This window comes from Rattus norvegicus, chromosome 19 (assembly GCF_036323735.1).
Source record: "Rattus norvegicus strain BN/NHsdMcwi chromosome 19, GRCr8, whole genome shotgun sequence".
NCBI lineage: Eukaryota > Metazoa > Chordata > Mammalia > Rodentia > Muridae > Rattus > Rattus norvegicus.
The window spans coordinates 47,526,501-47,546,429 of NC_086037.1; the positions used below are offsets into that span (position 1 = coordinate 47,526,501).

The 19,929-nt window shown below is 46.1% G+C and overlaps 1 protein-coding gene and 1 long non-coding RNA gene across 15 annotated transcripts in view; one reads left to right on the plus strand and one right to left on the minus strand.

The window, feature by feature from the left end:
* Arhgap10 (Rho GTPase activating protein 10) overlaps positions 1-19,929 on the plus strand; it is a 261,750-nt gene that overhangs the window by 173,718 nt on the left and 68,103 nt on the right. The window lies entirely within an intron of this gene.
* On the minus strand, positions 4,910-7,993 carry LOC134483345 (uncharacterized). Its single transcript, XR_010060201.1, has 2 exons — positions 7,534-7,993; positions 4,910-6,967 (listed from the first exon to the last, which is right to left on the minus strand). It is a non-coding gene; the product is annotated as an uncharacterized LOC134483345 (long non-coding RNA).

Sequence of the window (19,929 nt, forward strand, 5' to 3'; positions counted from 1 at the left end):
TCAAGTGTGTAGCCTGGCCCATGGCAGTGTGTGCTCTGCGGGGAATGCAGCTGACTGGCTGGGGTCACTCAGGGTAGTGTGTGTACGAGAGGGTGTTTTTTGTGCCCAGTGTCCTTTGCTCGCCTCCTCCCCTTCCTCAGGACTAAGTTTCTTCCTGTTAAAAAAAGCACTGACAAGCGCTCAGGGTTGAGCGAGGCACCCTTTTACCCTTAACAAGACAAACAGTTTAAGAAAAAAGCACTGTTGGGTGGGGGCAAAGTCCGTAGCCTTTTCGGACCTCTCCTAGTTAAAAGTTCATAATTATGCCTCTCCTCTTACCCTAAGAACTTCAGCTTGTTACCTGCACTGCCAAATCTGAGCACTGGGGGAAGACTTTCCAGTTCAAAGTCATCTCTTAGGTGGCTGTTGTGTTGTTCAGGCAAGAGGTGACTTTTAAAAATACTTAAGAGTCTTTCAAGAAGTCCTAGAGGGCCCCACCTCTTCTGTCAGCTAGAGTTCATGGCCTTGCTAGCTCCCTGTGGTTGCCTGTAAGGCAGGGGATGCGAGGACTGTAAAGACACACGGTCGCCCATTTGTGTGCTTAAAAATTGTAATATATGCCAAGCCTGTAGCAGGTCCTGGGACAAAGCGATGAAACTGGAAAGGCTTGGTTGGGAAGTAGGTGACAATCATGTTGAGGGCTGAGTACCTCAGCCTACCATTCTTGCAGCTTGTTTTCTTAGTCGATGTCTCTCTCGGCCTGCTTCTCTCTGCCGGACCATTGAGCACAGTGATACTTTTGTGTGTTGATGCTACCCGTTCCGTCCACAGGGAGTGATTGCTGATGAACCTGGCACACCCTGTGGGCCATGGGGCAGTGGGAAGGATGGAGCAGACAGACGTTCCCTTGGAGCCAGCTGAGAGCAGAGCTCTCCTTGGGTCCTGGGACTTGCTGCTTGTTGGAGCAGCAATGGTGCGCGTAAACTTGTATTTATCCTGGCAGTCTGTCAGATTTTACTGATGTGGTAAAGACAGTTTGTTTGGGACAGTGAGTCTTACTGTCTCGGTAGCATCTGGTGGTGAACTTATGCCTTCATTTATGGTCCTGTCACACTGCCATTGAGCCTCGGCATGTACTGAGTCACCAGGGAGGATGGCTACTGTTCACATTTAGAAAAATACATCATTAGACCACCACCTTCTGAACGTGACAGTCACTCAACTATTATTACATTCAGTCTTGATTAGGGACTCCGGTGCAGTTCATCTATGAGAACTGGGCTTGGGGTCTTGCTCTTGGGTAAGGGGGACTCACACCCCTTCTTCTGGGGAAATGACCACGTGATGTTTCTGTAGGAATGTGGTGATGGCTCTCTGCATTGATAGGTTCATAGAGATTTTTGGTTAGCCCTGGTGAACCAATCCTTGTCTCTAGGCAGAAGAGGGCAGCCATGCATGCAGTTCTCAGAAGTACAGTATTTTAGAGCCAAGCCGACCGAGTTTGTGGTTTTTCTCTGCCCTTCTGTGGCTGGACACAACCTATACAGATGAAAAGTGCCGAGATTTCTCTCCCTCTCTTCCTCTCTCTCTCTCTCTCTCTCTCTTTCTCTCTCTGTCTCTCTCTCTGTCTCTCCCTCTCTTCCCCCCCTTCTCTCTCTCTCTCTCTCTCTCTCTCTCTCTCTCTCTCTCTCTCTCTTAATTGAAACAGAATTATAGCACTTCCCCAACTCTTTTTCCTTCTCCAGCCTCTCCCAGCCTCCCTGCCCTCACCCCTCCCATACCCCCTCCTTCGTTATCTGTGCCTTACATCTAGGAGCTGTGATGTGGGTGTCTCTCCTGTGGCTGGGCTCCCACGATCTGCTGGTCCCTTTCTTGGTCCAGTTGCCATTTTCTGTGACAGTTCCATTGCTGTAAAGAGAGGCTTCTTTGGTGAGGGTTGGTCACCATGCTTATCCAGGAAAAGTGGAGAAAGGTGGGCTGGCTCTGTAGGGAGGCTGGAGGCTGAAGTATGAGGTAATGTGGCTGTGCGGAGGTGATGGTCTGCGTTCATTTGCAGTTCCTCACTTCCTGGCTTCCTCTGACTTCCCCTGTGTATTGCAAAGTTTTTTAAATTTTTATTTTTCTGAACAGTTTACTGGGCTGCATGTCATAGATGGGGCCTGCTTTAAGGAAGAATAAATCTGCTGACAAGAGTGTTTGTGAGAACTGCATACAGATGTGTGTCTATATTAGCCACATGCTTCTATTGGACCTGAAAGTAGTGAGGGATTGAGTTCCTCTGACAGACATTTAGGAATAAGAAGCACAGAGGAGAGTGAGGCTAGGAGGCTTGTGAGGAAGGAGAACATTACCGCAGTGCCCAGCCCGAGGGGAACGTACAGAAGAGAGCAGTGCATACGGTGCCCTTGACAGAGCAGACAGGAGGGGCAGCAGCAGTTGAAGGTGGTGTTTTATTCTCTTCGTGCTTATTTTCCTTCCCCAGGCCTGGGGAAAATGTTGAGTGAGTGTAGGAACATCACCAAAGTAAAGAGGAAGTGCCATGCTATTGAAGCAGAAGATCTCCAGCTGGGTCTTGGAGTGAGGAAAAGGCTTAAGTTCGTGTGCTTCAGAGGCCATGATTTCCAAGCCCCTTGCTGGTTCTTATAAAATCCATATGTACTTGCTAGGAAACTCACTCCATATGTCTTGCTTTCTTCTGCACACTAAACATTAAGATGTTGTTTTAAAAGGAGTGTTCCTGGGCCAAAAACATTATCAGGGTGGTGTGTGTATTTTCTTTTCTTTGCAAGACAGAAAATTGTTTTTCCATTGTAAAATGGGTACTCTGAACCTCCCACAGATTTTCCAACTGTGGTTGTAACCATGGCTTTGTGACTTTTACGTATTTGTCATACATTAATTCAGAGCACTGTTTGCCGAGGGCCTGTTGCGAGTTAGATGTGTGTGATTTGGGGAAGCTAAATATGAGAGTCGTGTTATAGGAAAGGAAAACTCAAGAAGTAGCCATGAGATACAGTATGGGAAACTGAGAGCATGCTGAGGCTGAGGACTTCATAGGGAAGACTATGTCAGCTTTGGGGTGAGGGTGTGTGTGTGTGTGTGTGTGTGTGTGTGTGTGTGTGTGTGTGTATTGAGGAGTATCCCTGAGAAGCTAGGCATTCCTTGGATGCCCTGTAGAGTGTAGGTGTGAAGACCATAAGGTAGGAGATGGTTACTCGGAGAAGATGTCACAAAGACATAGGAGATGAGGTTAGAAAGGGGGGTGTGGCTGGGTGCCGACAGGGTGGGTGTGCCACTGGAGGCTCTCAGGACAGCTCAGGGTTTTAAACTTTCTTGTAAACTTGAGTCAGGCAGCTCAATAGACTGGGGTGTGTAACAGCAAGTAGAGGTATATGTAATCTGGAGGGAGGGCTCTGGTAGATTAAGGGCACGGTCAAGATGACAACGCTTTCCAAGGTGAACAGCACCACTCAGCAGAATCTGCTGTCTGTTTTCTATGGCTCTCGTAGGAACCTGTAAGAACTCTGTTCTGGGAGATCTGAGGGAAAGTCACCCTCAGCAGGCAGGATAATAAATAGTTCAGGACATGAGATTGGCTTTCAGTTCATTAAAATACAGAATTTGTGTCTTTTGACTGTAATTGGAGGTTTTGTGTTTACAGACATTTAAAATACATGCTAAAAACATGAAGTCATCGTTGAGCATGGCGCATGCAAAGACTGAGGCAGATGGGCATTAAGTTCCAGGCCACCTTGCTGAGGGAGTTTGACAAGACTGGTTTAGTGATAGAGTAGTTATTTACCTAGCACAGTCTTGTGTACTGTTCCCCTCCTAAACAAGAACAAAACCAACAAACAGCCCAACTGTGTATGTATGCCCCGGCCTAAGGAGGTTCAGTGGAGACCTGGGAGGGGGGGGCGAAAGAATGGGGGACAGGAGGCTCGAAGAAGGAGAGCAAGTCTGTGGTCTGATCAAGCTCTCAAACTTTAATTAAAAACAGCGGCTTATAAAGACAAGCAGGCGGGAAGGTCACCCAGGACCCAGGACCGATTTCACTACCCTATAGCCCTAAACTGCAAATTGATAAGTACAGGTAACTGGCTAGGTTCTCAGAGGGTGTAAGTGGGCCTGACATTCCCAAAACACTCCTCAGACAGAGGGTGTGTAAGTGGGCTTGGCTCCCAGCATATGTATTCAGGAACTCATCGTCACATGCCTGATTCCCTCAATGTATGTGACGATACCTCCATAGGTGTAAAATTTGTATGTAAACTGCCCAGGGACAGATGAGCTTGTTCATGGGACAAGAGCAGGTGCGGGTATCTGGGCTTGGACTGTGAGTGTCTGATGCCGACACCTTGTGCTTTGTTGCTACAATACAAACACTGTCCTTGAGAAAATATCAAGTTTTTAGAATCAGTGATAAAAGAGTAGTCATAAGAGATCCTATGTGTCAGAGGGGCCTTAAGCATACCAGTGGCCGCCTGTGACACGAGATGTGGGAAATGGCAGGTGTCATGGAGTCCTGCAGGAGTGACCTTTCTGTCAAGAGTAAAAGTCAACTCTTGAGGGTCTAGGAAGGCAGGAATAGGAAGTTATAAGTATAGGTTTCCCCTATGTTTCGATGCCGCTTGTCTCACGGTACTGCTGGAGGGAAGGCCGGAACACTATCAGAAGGGAGGGACCCAGAAGGACCAGCGGTGCTGAAGACTGAGGAACATCTAGTTGGCGCTTCTTGTTTATGTGGACGTAAGGAGCTGTTTAGAGAGACAGCAGTAGAGGAAATGAAACCTCCTCAGGCCTGTGCGCATTGAACCCATGGTTAGATTTCATACATTTTAATGCACTAAGGTCTACAACATGACTGTCCATTCAAAGGCCAGTGAAGATCCTAAAGAACTCTGAGAACATCAAAGAACACATTAATGCTAGGCCGTCTTTCTTGGGATTTTTACTTTCACATTAATGCAAAAACACGTATAACGCCTCTCCACCAAATCAGTTATGGAGGATTAGGGCTGTAATCCAGGTTCTGGCTGGCTTCTCAGTGTGATGGAATGGTTTGGGCTGACCTGAACCTCATTTAGTTCAGTTTGCTCAAGTATTTCACTGATTCTCATAGAGATAAGAGGTCATAGAGTTTGTCCTAGGATCGACCTTTATAACTTGTAGTCTCTTTAGACCCCAGAATACACAGAGACCATTAAACCTCTGTTCACATAAAACTTTTTGTTGACGATTTTCTTGATAGCTTTTTCAAACTAATCATGTTAGCATTTAGAATGAGGAGCCTTGTGCTACTAATTTATTCTGGTTTTGGTGAGCTTGATCCAAAGCCAGATTACACATGGGAGGAAGGACTTACAGCTGAGGAGCTGTCTCCATCCGGCTGGTCAGTGGCCTGCCCGGGAGGCATTTTCTTAGTTAATTGCTACAGGAGGGCTGTCTCACTGTGGTCCACGCCATCCCTAGGCATGCGGGCCTTGGCTGGGTGAGCAAGGTCGCTGAATAAGCAAGTTGCTGGGTGGTTTCCAAGTCAAGCCTTCCTTGACTTCTTCCAGTGACGATGACGGGTTATAACCTGTGAGCCACATCAATCCTTTCCTTCCCAGTTGGGTTTTTGTTGGTTTTGTTTTAGTCAGTTTGGTTACAGCAACAGAAAGCAAACGAGGATAGGACTGTATGAGATTTTTCTTGGTTTGAAATAGAGATCATTTGTGGTGATCGTGCTCGGTGCAGAATGTCAATATCTGTGTCATTTCTGGACGTTTCTATCCTATGCTCTGTTTTTATTGTTGTTGTTGTTGTAAATTCATATTATAAGCCTCCTGTCAGCCAGCACCCTGCCCCCAATCGTAAATAACAGAGGATAGATGGGAAGGATGCTGGGAGTCAGCCACTCAGGATGGAGAGTGCTCTGGGGGTAGGTGTACGTACATGGAGTGTGTCTTTTCCTTGTCATTATGACCCAAACAATACCATGTAACAACCTTTTAGCTTTCAGCCAGCATCTGCATTGATCAGCTATATGGGTAATCCAGCCATGACTCAGGGAGGCGGTGCTCACATCAGACGCCAGGACTGTGGTGTTTTATTCAGTGTGCTCAAGTGTTCTCACAATTAATACCTCACAATTAGTATCACATACTGCAAATGACCAATTCCCAGCAGTCATCAGCAGGATGTTAAACTGTGGGCACATACAGAATACTCTCCAGATGTCCCCTATGTCACCAGTGTTTGTCTCTAGTGTTGACCATTCCATGCTTTGGATTTGCATTCAGACATGACTTTTAAAAAGGCTCTCACAGTGCAGGAGACTTTTCAGGGAGAAGGAAAAACAGCGATGACAGGATTCCCGAGTGTAGCTGAGAGCGAGGGCACGGGAGAGAGCACCTTCTGAGGGTGTCCCTTCCCAGGGGACTTGGTAGTTAGAAGAGAAGATCTGGGGGAAGGAGGCATTCTGAAGTACGTGGGTGCCCAGCTTAGAGAAAACCCTGGCATGGGCTCCAGAAAATGGGGGGAAGGTGGGGCTGCGATAAAAGAGGACAGGCTCTCTGATGTCTTACAAAGCATTCTCAGTACAAGTCCGACCCATTTGCCAGGAGTGAGCTTTTGATTGAGCAAAGGAAGGGCAGGTGTCAGAGATGAGTCTGGAGCAGGGTTGGAGTAAAGCTTGCTGGCCTCAGAGCTCTTGCCCACCCTGAAATACTCTGTAGAAGTGTCTGGAGTATTGGAGCTGCAGAGACCAGTCCTTGGGCCTCCAGGTCGCACACAGACTGAAAAGTGAGAGTGTGGAGCCTGATCCCACCCACTCCTGGCACTTTCAGGGTGTTTTATTCCCAGCACACCGGAGGGAATCAGGTGCTGCGTGCAGTGGGTGTGGGCAGGCAGAAGTGCATGGGCTAGATTTCTGCCTCTGCACCCAGGGCTCGGTTTTTCTCTGTAAAAACGAAGCTGCACAGTCTTCAGAGTCTTCTCCACATTGCTGCGCAAGACAAAATTGGGAATAATAATTTCAAAACCCAGTACGCCAGGCCTAGTTCAGCTCCCTTTACGAAGAATCTCTGAGATAGTTTATAGACAGTTTGTCTGTCATCAGGAGTGCTAACAGACAGTTCCTTGTGTGGGGCTTTCCTTCCCTAAATTTCCGGGCTTTTCCTGTGATCTCTTCAGCCTCCCTGCAGCATCCTCCCCTGTCGAACAGGAAACCAAAGACCGTCCTTGAGTAACCAGGACAGGGAGGGCTGGGGAGGACCTGCATCTCATGCTGAAAACAAAGTGCACCATCAGGCTACGCTAAAAGTAGAAAGTGGCTGAGCTGACATTTGAACCAGCTTTTTTGTCTTTTAAAGCCTGTTTTTTAACTGATAAATATGTCTGAACAGTTACATTTTAAATAAAACAACTGTAGCAATTTGTGGCATTTTGAGAAAACCAAAAGGTCAGGTGGTTTTCAGAACAAGTGGATAAGACAGGGAAGGGGCTCCTTCCGTGCTGCCTCACTTCTTTTTCCCTTCCCGGTCAGTCTCAAGTGTGGTGGATGCTCCTCACCTGGGATTCAGCTCCTCTGCCAGGAGGTTCAGGGGGTGTTGGCCTCACAGCTCTGGTTTCCATTGCCTGCCTTGTGTCCTTATTGCGGCTGTCGCAATGGCGGCTCCCTGGCATTTCCTAAGTGCACCCCTCTGTTCTGTATCTGATGTCACCATCTCAGTTACTGTTGTGTTCAGCAGCCCCGAGGTAGATATTAGGTTGTCTGTCTCTCACACGTGGGGAAGCTAGGCTTGGATTAAGAATTTGATGAAGGTTGCAGAGTTCCTAGGAATCCAGCCTAGGACAGTACAGTTTCACAGTGACTTTCTGGCCCCTTTTGACTTCCCTGGCTTTTAGAAGAAGGCTTAATTGTTTAGGGAGTTGGATTATCCTAAGTTGATTTTAAATAACAGATTTGAAATATTTGTGGATCACCTGCCGGATGCCTGAAAACATTTTCAGAAGCCTGAAGTTACGATAAACATTCTAAGTAGAACATTCTAAGTAGAAGATTCTAAACAGCAGTAAAATGGGGTGGAATGAAATTTTAGATTCTTGAACTATAAGAAAGTCTTGAAAATAAGTTACACAGTTTTCATGAACAAGGTGGGATAGTAAAGCGTGTATTACTGAGTAGGTTAAACAACCCTTACTCGGAGTGCTTAGGATCAGGGTTTCAGGTTCCAGGCTTTGTAATTTCCAGGATATTGAAATAAATTCATAGGCTTTACCAGTTTTGAAATCTAATCTAATCTAACCTAGTTTAATCTGAACTGAAAGCACAAATAAATGCTTTAAAATTTGAAAGTTTTGAGTGTCACGTTGACGTGTGTGGCAAAGCTTTTCTTATTCAGGTTTCCTGTTTGGGGATGCTCACACGTATATAACAGTGAAGTTCTCAACCATATTCTCCAGCAGGCTGGGATACGTGCAGAGGAAATGCTCCCATGTTTTCCAAAGGGTCCCTGCTACCTGTGCATATGCAAAACTTAGAGAAAATGTAGGCCTCAGTCACTTCCTTTGTTTCTTTTTTTAACCTCTGGGTCTACCTACCTCTACAGTGTCGTACAGCACGTTGATACTGAGACTCCACTACCCAAACCTTCTGAGACCTACTCACTATGCACACGAGCCTCTTCATCGCTGTTTGCAAGGTTTGGTCTCCTCTTTTTTAGGTCTGTAGTTGTAAGGCTCAAAGCGAGTCTTAACTACTGGGAGACCCCCAGGTGGACACGAGAACGGAGTTCGATGCAAACGCAAGAGGTTTATTTTTCTAGCTCATTGGGGTCGACCCTCAATCAGCCCCTTGTGTCAAGTGACTAGAAGGTGACCCCAAATGGCTATAACAAGCAGTTTTTACAGTTTTTAGGGGTACAGGTTACATCAGCAAGGTTATAGTTTAAACTTATTGGCTAAGCATATTGACCGTTGAATCTATTGGCTAGCAAGCATATGACATGCATTTGAACTCTAACTAGGACCAGAGGGTCAGGTGACTCCCAGTCAGTACATTCTGCGGTTTTTCAAGAATGTCTCTGCTCCTCTGAAGAACCGTGGGTGGAGAATAGAACTTGGCCTAGTCTTGACCAGAAGCAAGAAGCACATACTTGGCCTAATCTTGACCTGAGGCAGTGAGTGTAAGGTGAGAGCCCCTAGGGTCCTTCACAGGAACCCCATAACCTTCCTACTTTCTACCAGGCTAAGAAGCCTCGTAATAGCTCTTACACTTCAGTAAGAACTAGGGTCCTTCGTAGTCCCATAGTCCTGGGCTAAATGGGATCTGGGCGGAGTCTTAGTTTTTCCTCTTATAAGCCTTGAGTCAGGCTATACAGAAACTGGGCTTGTTAGTGTGAGGTTCCTCATGAGTACCCAGCCTGAGGGGTCCTCCATGGTAGATCTCAGATGGAGGCAGGATGGGGAGACAGAGAACCCAGGGTCGGTAGGTTTGACTAGGGGTGCAGAGGCTGCAATCGGAAAGCTCTTTCCTGGACTCTTGATGACCTCCAGGTGCTAATCAAGGCAGTCTTGAGTTCCTGCTGACACTAAAATCAGTTTCCACCTCCTTTGATTTGCCAGGGTTTTCATTACACATACAGCACCTGTCAGAGTGTGGGAAAGAGTGCGAGATGCCTACAATTTAGTTCATTCTCATAATCAGGTTCTTCAGTGGTTTTGATTTAGCTCAGTTGTATTTATATGCTATAGCTTTGGGTATCTCCTATGTGACATCAAGAGTCTGGTCACATAGCTTTAGGTGGAAACTGGTCCCTTTGAAACATTCCAAACCCAGACCTCTTCCAAACCTGACCCTTAGCATCACAATTTTATGCCTAGACCCTAGCAGTGCCATCTTTCAGGTCTTGTCTTTTTAACCAGTGTAGCCTGTTAGAGCTTCCTCTTCAGCCCAGTTACAGCAGCAATGTACAGTTTACATTATCTCCCCTCCCTGCCTCCTGCCTACCCACCCTGCCCTTCCCTGTGAAAGTAACTTATTCTCCTCTTGTAATTGTCTCCAAGGTTTACTGCCTGTCTCTGCTAACCTAGGCCTAGTCCTGGAAGCTTCTAGCCTCTGTACCATCTAATCTAGTCCTAGAATATTTTCAGCCTCAGAGACTTACAGCTGAATACGCTCGCCCTTTTTTGTTCTTTTGGAGCTCTGATTAGCTGGTTCAACTCAGCTATGCTGGCTCAAACTCTTCTGTGATTCAATCCGGCTTTTCTCTTGGCCTCTCTGACTGAATTGCTCTGCTTGGCCTGAAACTAACTCTGGCAACCTTTCCTAATCTTCTGGCTCCTTCTCATTCTCTAGCTCATTCTGTCTTCACCTGTGCCCAGCTTGTTCTCTCTTCAGTCTGTCTCTGTAAAACTCTCCCAGCAAACCTGCCTCCTTCTCCCTCTCTGTGCTGTTCTTCTCTCCCTCTCAACTCTATTGTGCTGCTCTCCACAAACTCTACTGTATTCTTCACTCTCTCTTCCTGTGCTGTCTGTCTGTCCTTTAAGGAGCTTCCCTCTCCTCTCTCTTCTCATGAGAGTTGGTCATATCCTATTCTGTCAAATCTTTCTCTGATTTGTCACTTTGCCTGGCACTCAATTAGACATCACTTTCAAACATGGGTGCTTCCTTCTACAAATTTTATCTTTATTGGTTGGGATTAAAAGTGAGTACTAAGGGTTTTTCTGTATTCGAGCCAAAGGGTCTAAGGTTGTGTGCTAAGGGCTGAGCCACACCCTAACTAGAAACAGGGTCAAATATCCTCATGCACAGGCTCGTTCTCGGGAGTGGTTTCCCAGGATGCTGATCTCTGCTCTGAAGTCCTGTGTTCTTTCTCATTCTTCTGCACCTCGTTGGCCTTCTGGTCTGGCGTTCATCTGGCCTCTGAGCATTGAAAGTCCATTTCTACACCTGACATAATTTCCCCTGCCAGGATTTTTAGGGAATCTCAGAATGGCAACCTGGGCCTGTGAGGAAACTGGGAACCTAAAAATTTGTGAGTGGTATCGTTCATGGAAGTTTCTGGAAACTCTACCTTTCTTGCCTTCTGTTCTTGTGATAGTTTCTCTGAAGCCTGACAGGAGAGACAGGGAAGTCACGAGTCTGATTCCTGTCTTCCTCATCAGGAGCACCAGCCAGAGGAAATCTCTCAGTGCAGTAGTACTCCCTCGGATTAGCCACAGAAGGTAGAAGCTCATTTTAGGTCTCAGCAGAATGGGCAGGGTAATGACAAAAAGCCCTCTCTGTCCTTTTGAGACACTCTGGTACCCAGCCTCCTAGGAATAAGGGGAACCAGTAGCAAACGGACTTGGGCAGATTGAAAAGTTCACCTTGGGAGGGCTAGATAGATGGTCCAGTGGTTAAGAGCACTGGCTGCTTTTCCAGAAGACCTGGGTTCTATTTCCAGGATACACATGGTGGCTCACGACCATCCGTAAACACATTTCTGGAGGATCTGGTGTCCCCTTCTGGCCTTTATGAGCAACAGGCACACGCATGGTGCAGACATACATGTAGGCAAAACATACAGACACATAGAAATGTAAAATAAAAAGTCACCCTGGTCCCATTAGATTTTGTCAGTCTAAGTTCTCGGTGTCATTTGAAACCTTCTGGATCTGTCAGTGCAGCATTTAGTCAGGAACAACTGATAGTCCAGCATATGCTATTATCTTAGCTTGTAACATCCATTTTCCTTTTTTTTTTTTTTTAAAAAGATTTACTTATTATATATAAGTACACTGTAGCTGTCTTCAGGCACACCAGAAGAGGGCATCAGATCTCATTACAGATAGTTGTGAGTCACCATGTGGTTGCTGGGATTTGAACTCAGGACCTCTGGAAGAGCAATCAGTGCTCTTAACCGATGAGCCATCTCTCCAAAGCCCCCCACTCCCCTTAAAGAACATCCATTTTCTTAAATAATTTTTTAAGTGTTGGAGATTGAATCCTCATACATGCTAAATACACATTATCACCAAACCATACCCTAATAGTGTTTATAACAGCAAACACTACTGTCCTCAGTCAAAACTAAATGTTTTGACTAGTAAATTCTTGCCAGATGGTGGCTAACATAAAGATTGACAGTCTTTGCTCATGTACTTTAGGGAAACATGCCAGTCTGGGTCTCCTAGACTTCTGTTGATCTTCCAGGTTCTGTTTCACTAAAAGTCAGAGTGAGCAGAATTGCTGTATGAAGTAGGCCTCTACATGCCCGCCTTGATCAGACGCCTTCCCAGTAAAGCCTGGTGCCTGCTTTCTCAGTGTCTTAAAGACAGACCACATTCGGGATGCTTGCTGGAAGTATACACTGGTGCGGCAGTCAGTTGCCCTCATAGCTGAGTTTATTAGAACACACAAGTCATCAGGTGATACAGCCCCGGGGAAGCCATTCCCAGGTTTCCTCATGCTGTCTTTCCCCCTAGGGATCCCAGGGCAGTGTGGTAAAAGTACAGCAGTGGGTGTCATGTTTCTCAAATGCCAGACCCAGGTTTGTACATAGGTTGTGAGTGGGCATCTTGGCATGACATGTGCCAAACCCCAGAGTCCTAGAAGGCCTTAAAGTAGCATCGGAATGTTTTTATGCAAACAGTATGAACACAGTTGGGCCATCCTGACACAGGGGATGTTTTAGGACAGTTTAAAAATGGCTTACCAGCCAGCAGAGTCAGTCCTACCCTGATTTCTTTCCCTACAAACTGGATGTCCGCTAACGGCTGCAGTAGGAACCTCTGGGGCAGGACTGAGATGAGGTCCTGTTTCTTCTCCGTGGATGCTGTCATCATCCTCTCTGGTAGGTGAAGTGTATGTCAGTTCCCAGTGTAGAGACAAGGAATCCTGAGGTGGGAAGCTCGTCCTCCAGATTCTGTTGCTGCACGTTGCGTGGGTGCTCCAAACTACACGTAGTACGCAAAGACCCTGGAAAGGTAGGGAGGTGGTGTATTTTGTGCAGTTTGTAGGTAGCTGCAGAAGGTAAAGCTTGGAGTACTGAAATTAACTTATCCAAGGTCACACAACTTCCTCTACCCTTTCACAGCCTGCCTTGTTCCAGAAAGGTTTTAGACAGTTAAGCAACAAATTAGGCAGTCTCTTGTGGTCTTTTTTTCCCAAGAAAAATAAGTCTACTGTTTTTTTTGTAATTTAAATGATGCATAGCTTTTCAGTCAGTATCATAACATGGATGGCTCTCAGTTTAAATTGCACAGAAGTGAGTATGTCTGCCTCTTTGGGAATGTGTTAGAGTCAGAAAGGGCATCCCTGTATTAGCTCTCCTAAAGTCATGAGCTTTCTGTAGCTGCCGGAGCCACACATGCCAGTGCCCAGCAGTGCCCCGTGAATATTCACATTAGTCTCACACAGCTGTGTGATGTTTGTCACACATGGGCTTCAGACTGTAGATGGTGCCAAACCAAATCTCTAAAACGGCTGCACAAATGGGTTCTGAGGAAGATAATCCTTTGTGAGAGTGATTCTGTGTTTTTTCACATAAAGAAACAGTGTCTATCACACACAGAATCTGGGCCACAGTCTCTTCTATATTGTCCCCTACGTCTACCTCCTCTTGTACGTTGTTGTGTAACCAGTTCTGCTTCATCATATATCAGGAAGGGAGCTTACTTACCTGGTGTTTCCGCCTTGCAGCTATTGCCCCTCCTGACCCCAGCAGTAACTTAAGAGAGGAGGCTTTCCCCTCAGGTCGGCTCTAACCGCTCGGTCTCTTTGGAATGCCAGTTCTGCTTAGGAGGCAATGTGGGGAAATGACCACTGAGAGGATTAGACATCATTTAGAAGTTTAATGACGGAATCAGGTCACATGCGCTTAATGTGCTAACAAGCACAAGTAAGCCGTGCTGCTTTGACGGATTGATGTGGAAGGGTCCTCTACCGGGGGTTGATTCTTGTATGTAACCATTTTGTTTTGTGGTTTCTGCTGGCTTGTGTTTCCAAGGCCACAGACACATGACTCTGACTTTTCTGGATGGCTGCATTTCCTCCTCCCACTTCCATGATCCTTAAGGAAAACCCTCCTGTGCTGTCCATCCCTTCTCTGCTCACTGCCTCCCCTCTTAGTGTTCTTGGCATGGCTTCTCAAGTCCTTATGCTTTACCCGTGTTGGAGAATTTAAGCAAAGGTAATAAGCAGACTTCATGAGGAGCCTACAGTGTGTGCTGCACGGTGTGCCGTTGAAGTCTGAATAGACCTTGCCCAGCAACTGTTGCCGCCGGAAGAGAAACTGACTCAGGAGATGGTGAGGCAGCTACCACAGGTGGAGAGGGACAGCATGAAGCTTTACAGAGTGCGGGTTTCTACCTGTTAGCAGATCCTTCCACTTAGGTGTTTATACATACTGTTGTCACTTACAGAAGCAGCTGTGCTTTTTTTAAAAATGTAGTATTGCTTTTGATATGTGTGGTTGTGTTTTGCTGGCATATATGTCTGTGTACCACATCTGTGCTCAGTGCCTATGTAGGCCAGAAGAGGGCGTCAGACACCCTAGGGGTGGAGTTATAGATGATTGTGAGCTGCCATGTCTGTGTAGAATCAAATGTGGGTCCCCTGGAAGAGAAACCAGTTCTTCCCTGCTCAGTCATCCTTCTAGCTTTCCATAAGCGTGTTCCCAGGTCGCAGAGTCAAAAACAGATCCCCAAGTCCAATAAAACAAAAACACAGTAAGAGAAAAAACAACAAAACCAAATTTAAAAAGTAGCAGATGAAGGCCCAGGCCGAGAAGTGGCTGGGTGGAATTTCCAGTCAGTGTGATTGCACACAGGTGCGCATACCAGTGTGGGGACACGGAGGCAGGAGGATTAAGACCTCAAGGACAGCCTCAACTTCTTAGTGAGACTTTGGCTTATTTTCTCCCCATAGAGTCTCCCGTGGTCCATCTTAATTTTCTCCTAACCTAACCTAATCTAGAAAGGATAGGGATAAACAAGTAAAGTTGTTCAAAACATCATGAGAGCCCTTGGAAAAGGGGGAGCTGGGTAGGAGCCCTGAGAGGAGCAAAGCTTTGTTCCCACTATGCTAAGTTCCTGTCCAGGTGGATAAATGCTCTGCTGTGCCTGGAGGGTCCCGAGCATGAGGACTGAGGTCTGCTCGGGTCCTGTGCAGCTTAGCCTGAGAAGGGACCGTGGGAGTATACTGCGACTGGGTGTACAGAGGCCTGGCTGTGTTCTTGTCTGATCCGTACTGGTTATTAACTGGGTTGTTTACCCTGTAGTTCCTATGTCGAAATCCTGATCCCAGAATGTATTTGAGGATAGGGCTTTACAGAGATAACAAAGGATAAGAAAAGAGGACACAGGATGGGCTGCAGGGAGGGAAAGAATTACTCAAGCCACCACGAGAGTCCTCTGGACAAACTCATTTTAAACATGTAGCCTCTTTGGTAGTGAACAAGGGTTCTGTTGTTGAAGCCTTACTCTATGGTGCTCTACAGAGCTCTACAGCAGCTGTAGCCTTCCAGGTGACTTTCCTTCTAGGGGCAGTGCGGGGCAGCGGCTGCTGACAAAGCCACCCATTTACAGTGTTGGTAGTGTTGAAACCAACCAACCAGAGGTGGGCAGTATGGAGGGTACGGATCTGCTCTGGCAGGAGGCAGGTGGAGGCTCTGGATTAAGAATCCCATTTTAGAAAAAGTACTGGTCTGAAGAAGAGGAGAGAAGCTTACTGGAACTCACCGTCACAGTCAGTAACAGAGTGGTCAGGATGTTCAGAAGTAAAATGATTGAGGGTATAGTTTGTAAGGAAGCTTGCAAAGAATTCACAGCTGAGAGATGCCAAATGGCTGAGAAGCACCTAAAGAAATGTTCAACATCTTTACTCATCAGGGAAATGCAAATCAAAACCCCTGAGATTTCACCTCACACCAGTCAGAATGACTAAGATAAAAAAACTGTGGCAACAGCAGATGCTGGCAAGGATGTGGAGAAAGAAGAACACTCCTCCATTGTTGGTGGGATTGCAGACTGGTACAACCATTCTGGAAATCAGTCTGGAGGTTCCTCAGAAAATTGGACATTGAACTACCTGAGGATCCAGCTATACCTCTCTTGGGCATATACCCAAAAGATGCCCCAACACATAACAAAGACATGTGCTTCACTATGTTCATCGCAGCCTTATTTATAATAGCCAGAAGCTGGAAAGAACCCAGATGCCCTTCAACAGAGGAATGGATACAGAAAATGTAGTATATCTACACAATGGAGTACTACTCAACTATCAAAAACAATGACTTTATGAAATTCATAGGCAAATGGATGGAACTGGAAAATATCATCCTGAGTGAGGTAACCCAATCACAGAAAAACACACATGGTATGCACTCATTGATAAGTGGCTATTAGCCCAAATGCTTGAATTGCCCTAGATGCACAGAACACATGAAACTCAAGAAGGATGACCAAAATGTGAATGCTTCACTCCTTCTTTAAAAGGGGAACAAGAATACCCTTGGCAGGGAATAGGGAGGCAAAGTTTAGAACAGAGGCAGAAGGAACACCCATTCAGAGCCTGCCCCACATGTGGCCCATGCATATACAGCCACCAAACTAGATAAGATGGATGAAGGAAAGAAGTGCAGGCCGACAGGAACTGGATGTAGATCTCTCCTGAGAGACACAGCCAGAATATAGCAAATACATAGGCGAATGCCATCATTAAACCACTGAACTGAGAATGGGACCCCCATTGAAGGAATCAGAGAAAGACTGAAAGAGCTTGGAGGGGCTTGAGACCCCATATGAACAACAATGCCAAGCAACCAGAGCTTCCAGGGACTAAGCCACTACCTAAAGACTATACATGGACTGACCCTGGACTCTGACCTCATAGGTAGCAATGAATAGCCTAGTAAGAGCACCAGTGGAAGGGGAAGCCCTGGGTCCTGCTAAGACTGAACCCCCAGTGAACTAGATTGTTGGGGGGAGGGTGGTAATGGAGGGAGGATGGGGAGGGGAACATCCATCCAGAAGGGGTGGGGGAGGGATTAGGAGGATGTTGGCCCTGAAACCGGGAAAGGGAATAACAATCAAAATGTAAATAAGAAATACCCAAGTTAATAAAGATGAAAAAAAAAAAAAAAAAAAAACAAAAGCAGAAAGATGACCAAAGCAGCTTTTCAGAGCACACGAACAAATTAAACATGTAAGGGAATAGAATAGAATCAAAGTTACAGAAGGATTTACCATCATGATTACATTCTCACTCAGTGAGGGGAGACAGCTAAAAGGGGACGAACAGCAGGTGGAAGAGGCATGTACAGGCACATGGGGGCAGACACAGTTTAGTGGTAACTGACTTTTCTCCCAAGTCTGGGGACGATCAGGAAGGGTCAGTTCTACATCTCGAGTCCTTCAGGATCAGCCGCAGGAAAGATGCAGCAAGCTTTAGACTGAGGAGTAAGAAAAAATTATTGAAGGGATATATCTGGATGCCTCGTTTTTTTTACCACAATGTTGATACATTGTGAGGACCTAATTTTGGCTTTAAAAAAAAAAAACAAAAACACCCATCAAAACACAAAAATAATACTGCTGCTTCTGACCACAGTACTCTGAATTTAGATAGTAAAAAATGCTAATACTAACAGAAGCAAAATAAATACTGCCACCATATGGATCTAAAAGCCTATGTGTAGTACATGAGATCCAAGTAGAAATTTTTTAAAAAAGACCTGGAAAATGTAAAGAAAATAAGGATCATGAAAACAAGCATGATGAAACTTAGAGAAGACTAAGTGGGTCTTAGAGAATTCATACCTGGAAGTGCCTGCGTGTGTTACAGAGACACATGTCCCCCACCCTCCCCCAGCACCACCTGCGTGTGTTACAGAGACACATGTCCCCCACCCTCCCCCAGCACCACCTGCGTGTGTTACAGAGTCACATGTCCCCCACCCTCCCCCAGCACCACCTGCGTGTGTTACAGAGTCACATGTCCCCCACCCTCCCCCAGCACCACCTGCGTGTGTTACAGAGTCACATGTCCCCCACCCTCCCCCAGCACCAGAAAATTAGGAATTGCTGATCTTTCTGAGGGAGAAAAAAATGTGCGTACACATTTGACTTACGCTCTGATCAAGCCATAGAGTCAATACAAGCAGATAAACCATGGGCTGTATAAAGGACTTACACAGAGAGAGTGTGATTGCACACTTGGAAGACCGAGTGGAAACTGAATGAAGCTACGTGGATAGTCTGAAAGACGCTCTGAGATTCGGGAGCCGAGTTCTGTGCCCCAAACACTAGGCCTTGACATCCCGTTCTTATTCTTGTTAACTCTTAAGCAAGGTTCCCTGTAGCCCAGGCAGGCCTGCATCTCATTCTGCCACTCGGGCTGATGTAAACGGATTCTCCCAAGTCCACCTCCTCAGTCCTGGGATTGTAGGCGTGTTCTGCCACACCTGTTAGTGCTTAGCCTGGTTCTCAGGCAGCCTGTGAAGGGATGCTCCCTGCTTGGGAGAGAGAAGGTTGCAGATGCATTTTATTTATGAGTACTGTGTAGTGGATTAAGTAAAGTCTGCAGATAGCAGAACAGCAAGCTTTGAGTATTCAATTGAAGTTTAAGTTACAGAATTGGGCTCCATATTTGGGAAAACATTGATATACATTGCATTGTTCACTCAAAGGAGAAAGTCTTTCACCAGATTCCTGAAAGCATTTAGATAAAATGTATAGATTCCTAACAACACTTTGAAACAAATTGTGACTGACTACTTAGTAAAGCAATAATATGCATTTAATCAATGTATCCTGTTTTAAATTGTTAAGATTTTAGAAATACTGAAGTACAGTGGCTCTGGAGTCTTATTGTGGAAGCAGGAGATGGTGGGAAGGTGATGATTCGAACATAGAAGAGGGGAGGTTATCTCTATTCACAGGGAGAGAGGGGAGGGAGAGAACATTCTACACCGTCATCAGACCAGTGAGGGTGGGAGGAGGTAATGGCCGTGACTGAGGACAGCCTGGTGCACAGGAATTAGAATGTACAGTGGGATGATGGATCCTGCTAACAGTAACTTCCAAAACCACCAGTTATGTGAGCGACCGTAGAATAACAGCCTTCCGAGAACTCCACCAGCCGAACAGAGGGCTCTGTGAGAGGTGGAAAGATGAGGCTTTGTTTCCTAATGGCAAGAATGCATTTCTGTTGGCTAGTTTTTTTTTTTTTCCCCCGGAGCTGGGGACCGAACCCAGGGCCTTGCGCTTGCTAGGCAAGCACTCTACCACGGAGCTAAATCCCCAACCCCTAAGAATGCATTTCTGTGATGGGTTGACACTGTCCAGCGCCATTTATACTGTGCATGAGCCATCACGACTCATGCTGTTACTTTCTTTTAGAATCTAAAAGTCTAATGGAAATACGGAACAGAAGAACAGTGACCACGGGCTGGAAAGGACCGAGAGGTTGGGAGGAGGCAGAACTTGGTCAAGCATACAGTTCCAGTTCCATCACATACTTCTGTTGTTTGCACAGTAGGGTGCTCTAGTTAGTAATGGGAATCATGTATAGGATGGTTCTGAAGTCCTCAGAACAGAGGATTACACGGTTGAGATGATGGACATTCTGAGTCCTCTGTCTTCTTATTCTTCTGTCATACAGAAGTCACAGACTTTCTCCCAAGACTTTGGAGAAATAGCATTCTTCACTGCCTTTTAATACAAAAAACTCAGATAGACCTCGCTGTGCATGGAGAAATATGTTAGAGTGAGGTAGATTTGTAAATATCAGTGACTGTGGTGCACACAGTAGGCTGACCCTAGAGATCTCAGCTCTGGAGGGGTCAAAGATAAGTAGCTCAGTGCTAACCAGTAGAATAGGCAAGGGGTGGCATTCCGCCATCTAAGGCCACCTTAGCAGGCCAGAAGCATTCCTGCTGGCCAGCAGAAGCAAGCAGCCATGTGTGAATTACCAGTAAA